Source organism: Octopus bimaculoides, chromosome 20 (assembly GCF_001194135.2).
Source record: "Octopus bimaculoides isolate UCB-OBI-ISO-001 chromosome 20, ASM119413v2, whole genome shotgun sequence".
Classification (NCBI taxonomy): Eukaryota; Metazoa; Mollusca; class Cephalopoda; order Octopoda; family Octopodidae; genus Octopus; species Octopus bimaculoides.
The window spans coordinates 40,905,771-40,911,573 of record NC_069000.1 but is presented as its reverse complement, the minus strand read 5'-3'; positions in this window follow the sequence as shown (position 1 = coordinate 40,911,573).

Here is a 5,803-nt window from a genome sequence, read left to right as displayed (position 1 = left end):
AATCAAGGTTTATATGTATATGACTTAGCAAAACTGAAACTTTGGAGCCGAACTATTTGTAAAAACAGTTAAAGGTGAAACGGTTGGAGTTTTGTTATGAATATGCAATCTGAGCTACAGGAAGATCTTAGTTTTGTTGGATACTAAAAAGTGTCTATTAACCATTTATTTTTTATGTAAGAACAGATAAGAACAATCTACCATAAACTCAGAAAAGAACTCATTGAATCATATTTCCGAAATGATTGGTTAAAGCTCCAATCTTAACCCAATACAACTTTTGCTGTATCGCACGTTCGACGTACGACATAACGGGATAATAACAATGTCCTCGCAAATCGTTCTACTCAAGATACTGGTAATAACCCATGACAATATGCAACTTTCGGCTTTACACTACTCTCAAGGCTCTCTGCCTATGTCCCTTTGTATTATGGTACAGCCCATTAGGATCCAACCAATAGAGGTGTTCTACTTCCACACAACAACTTTCATGAAATATTTTGATAGACAGTTGTGATCAAGATCGAAGCAAATTATATCAACTAAGAAGCATGGACAGAAATCGGGATAAATATGCATCGACCTGTCTGAGACAGGCGTTTATTTATTTTAGATAAGTCTCCATGAGGTTATTATAAATTAAATTATTTTGCCCTTCATTGCTCTGACCATAAACGTTTTGAAGGCCACTGTATACATACATACATATATACATACATACATACATACATACATGTATGTATGCATGCATGCATACATATGCGCTTGTGTGTGTGTGTGTGTGTGTGGTCAAGAAGCTCGCTTTCTAACCATGTAGTTTCAGGTTCATTCCTACAGCATTGTACCTTGACCAAGCGCCTTCTAATTTTCCTCGGGCTGACCAATGCGTTGTAAATTAATTTGGTGGACGGAAACTGTATAGAAGCCCATCGTATATATGTGAATGTGTCTGTGTTAATGAGTCCGCATTTGTCACCCCATCACAGTTTGACGACCAATGTTGGTTTGTATGCATCCTAGAAATTTAGCTGTTCGGCGAAAAACGCTAGAATAACTACCAGACTTTTAAAAAAGCATAATTCCTAGGGCTGATTTGTGCAATTAAAACCATTTAATGCTGTACTCCAGCATGACTGCAGTCGAGTTACCAAAACAAGTAAATTGAGAAAAAATTGAGTTACTATATCTATGCTACCTACAATAAAATTTTTTCTAGGTGGTAGAAGTGGTTGCAGTCATTGATTATACTGAGGAAATCTTCAGTGCTATTCCAGATATCTTGAGGCATTTCGACTTTGGTGTGTGTGTGTGGGGGGGGGTAATGATTTTATGGTTATAAGCGCCCGTGAACCACAAACTTCACCCCAACTTCGCAATGACACATACAGATGATCTCAACGAGGAGCGTATATTCATACATACGCATAGCAAATAATACATATGTATGTGTGTGTGTGTATTATATATATATACGTAACATGTGGTATAATCATAAAGAGGGCAAATTTGCATACCAGCGGCCTGTCAACGGGGCTATATATGTGTGTGTGTGTGTGTGTGTGTGTGTGTGTGTGTGTGTATACAGAGTGAACGCACTTCCCATTCAACTCAAAGAACCAAAACTACCTAAATTACGGAAAAGAGTTATTCACCATATGTATCCATAAAATCAAATCTTTCCTACACAATCAGAAAATACTTCCATCAGCAAAGGCCAGCTACCCAACAAATCACCATTCCAAATGAACAAACTCTGCTTTTTTTTCTCTCTCAATTAGAAAACTCACCATTTACACTCCGCTGTACACTCAGAGCCAACACAGCGCAGCGCACATACCAGCATCTTTATGCAATAGCATTTCTTAATCTTTTATCAAATCTACTTAGACAACCCAACCACCCACGACAACACGTACACACACACACACACACACATAAAGTTAAACACTTAAGTTATTCTTGCATAACAGACATACACATATCTAAAAAGCTTCGTAATTAAAACTTGTTTCTCTCACAATTGCTGAAAATTCATGGGACTGAACTTACGGTTAAATATCACCGATTAACCACTCATTACAAACAAAACACATTCACTCACGTATGACATTTTTTACCTCACAAAATTTCCTGCTTACTATTGACCATCTTGAGGTGTATCTGAAGGCAACCTGATCGGAGGAGACGATAATAATGGGTTGGACAAAACATAGTTAAATATCTTTCTCTGAACTAAAAACTTGCATGCGATGTCTTCTCATTCATAAAAGGATTAACATGTGGTTTTCGAACGTTATAGTGTATATAGTGCATAAGCATGCGTCTGCATAGATGTTGCTTATTGTCCAGAATCTTTTCCATTTGTCGATTGGACCACTAAAGGAACACTGTCACCATACTAGGGATCAATTTAATGTGGACAATACATCGAGGAAATAAATGTTAAGAAGCGTAAACAGTAAACTCCCAAAATTATTTGGAGTTAGGAGTGAAGTACTCCATGTATATTTCTATCCATCTCAACGCTTTATAAAAAAAGCAAACTTTGTTCGTTTACATACATCGTAACTGCATATTACATTTTGTTTGTTGTCTTTGTTATGACATGAAGGGAACAGTCGAAGGTGGAAGAAAAGGAATTTAAACGATTTGTGGAAATCATATGGCAGACTTCGATTAAGCTGGTGACAGGTTTGGCTTAGGACTGAAACGTCAAGAATGCAAAGAATTATATTCAAAATTAATGAAAAAGTAACGGTATGGGCTTAAATATAAGTACCTGTTATGTCTCAAGCTACTGCTATCTAGCACCTTCGGATGATCTCTACTCAACCGCTACTCGGCGGCTACTCAACTGTCACTCAACTCCTCTACCACGGCTAGACTACCTCTATTTATATGACTTGGGTGATCCTACATCTTCGCTTGGAGGCGTCGACACAACAGTACCAATAAAACTAAAATTATGAAGACTCGGCAGATGAATTGCGGAAATGTGTCACTGAGTAAGCAAACACCAGAAGAGTCAAACAAGTTTAGATATTTCAGAACTGTCATAGGAATGAGTCTTTAGATTCGCAAATCAAGAAAAAAGGGATGCTTTCAAGTGTGTGGAAATTACATAGCTTGGCATTTCAGGCTAAAGCTAAACAGTATATGTCACTTGTAAAAAAAAAGAATTAGTTTTTATAAACTGGAAAGAGTCATGCTTAGCAAGGAAACTATAGCTAATCATTAGCATTTAAAGGATATGGTTTTGTGAGAAATGAATCGGGTCTAAATATAGCAAATGTGCTATATATAGATGAAGAGTATAGAGAGATGGTTGGGACGCGTGCTCCGGTCGTAGCAAGATCAGCTAACTTGTGCAGCAGTAAAATGGACAGTCCATGATACCAGAATAAAAAGATCTTGCTTACTTAACTGGAGGCTGAAGCAGGCACAGAATAGACAAGGCTGATTAGAAGCCATAATAATGTTAGGTTTTTGGAAACTTCAAGCGGCTATCTGAAATTTTTGTCAGTACACGAGAATTTCTTTTGGTTTCTTATATATTTTGTGCATGTGTGTGTTTAGGGTTAATGTAATGTCTAGAAAGTTAACTGTATTCATGTTTCTGTTTATTGTTATTTTAAAGATGAAATTGTAGAAAGCGCTGGTCCAACCGTTTTCAAATTAGTCTGTGGCTATCGCCACGGTAGGATTAGTTCGTCCTAGAACTATATCTAAGCTCGTTAATTAATTCTAAAGATGAGTGGCTGTGTCGTAAGTAGCTGCTTACCAACCACATGGTTCCAGGTTCCGTCCCACTGCGTGGCACCTTGGGCAAGTGTCTTCTACTATAGCCTCGGGCCGACCAAAGCCTTGTGAATGGATTTGGTAAACGGAAACTGAAAGAAGCTCGTCGTATATATATATATGTGTGTGTGTGTGTGTGTGTTTGTTTGTCGCCCAACATCGCTTGACATGCGATGCTGGTGTGTAACTTAGCGGTTGGGAAAAAAAGAGACCGATAGAATAAGTACTAGGCTTACAAAGAATACGTCCTGGGTCGATTTGCTCGACTAAAAAAAGGTGGTGCTCCGGCATGGCCGCAGTCAAATGACTGAAACAAGTAAAAAGAAAAAAAAGAAAAAAATATAAAAGGAATCAAGCAGAGGTTTCTTTTTTTAACGCAGCGTTTGTGTTTTTGACAAAAAACGTGTTTTCTTGGCATGCATAATGATTCATTAATGCTATATACCTAACCAAAGTCCCAGAGTACTCATGAATGTATGTATGAGTGTGGTGGGGTGTGTATATATATATGCGTGTGCGTATGTATGTATTATGTATGTTTACATAACATATCTGGTTAGGGGAAGACTTGCGTATAAACTACATCGGAAGTTGTGCGAAATGTAATGGGTCTTCCCTACCCGTTAATGAAACAACACGTGATCAAATTAAAACGTGTTTGTTTCCAAAATCAATTCACGTAAAAAAAAAAGGGAGAAACAAAAGTTGTTTTCACATTAAAACAAAAGGAAATAGAATATGATGCGCTGAGAATCAGAAAAAAACACGTGTTGAAATACGTGCTGCATATAAATGAGCTGCAATTGTCATTATAATTTCGTTTTAAGACTATTTTAGATATAATTTACATTTCTGATGGTTCTTTACGCTCTGAGTTCAAACTCTACCGATGTTACCTCTGCCTTTCATCTTTTCGGGTTTGATAAAATAAATCACCAGTCAAATATTGGGTTCGATGTAATCTGCTAACCCACTAGACCTTAAATTGCGGTTTAGTGCCAAAATTTTAAACAATAATAACAATAAACACTCATATTATAGGCACGAGGCCTGAAATACTGGTAAATAGTCAGCCGATAATATCGACCCCTGTAATTAATGTATCGATCCTGAAAGAATGAAAAACAAAATCGACGTAGACAGAATTTGAAGGGGAGGAGTTTAGATGGTACCATTAACCGCAGGGGTTGGCCCTATTTTATCGTCTCCGGAAGGATGAAAGGCAACGATGTCTTCAGCTGGATTCGAGCATTGTACGTAAAGAGCAGAAGACGCAATGTCAGGTATTTTACCCAACGCGCTAACGTTTCTTTCAATCCATCACCTTCATAATAATAATAATAATAATAATAATAATAATAATAAATGCCTGGATGCAGTACTAGGCAGTGACTCTCATGGCTTCTGATCTTAATTGATTGGAAGTGTTATCATGTACACTGTTTTGTCTTGGTATAAAAGATGGGCTACAGCAAATATTCTGCTCAATACCACAGATTTGCTTGTCAGTTGTTTGACCTTAACCAGTTGAGCATGTCCCTTAGAAGCTGACGATATGTGCATCTCTGATCATGAGCAGAAGTAGTGGCGGAGCATCATAGCCATGTGTTGAGAGGAATTCTTTGGGGTTTGAATAATTCACCTTTGGAAACATGGGTGTTTTGCTCAACATTCTTAAACAAACCTTATTCAGGGACCTTTTGAGCGGGATGGGCTACTCGACCTGAAGAAAATTCTAACTGGGTCCCACCTTCAAGGTCATGCGCTGTTAATCTTGATATGAGATCACCATACCGCGCACATATGGTTGTGATGCATGTGCCTGGTGTACTCTTATCAGACGGGTAGTCATGATGGGTATAATGGGCTTCGTATATTTTACCCCCGTGTCACTTTGATGGCATGCACTGCTCTCTCACTCAATAATAATAATAATCCTTTCTACTGTAATCACAAGGCCTGAAATTTTAGGGAAAGGTAAGTCGATCGCATCGACCCCGAA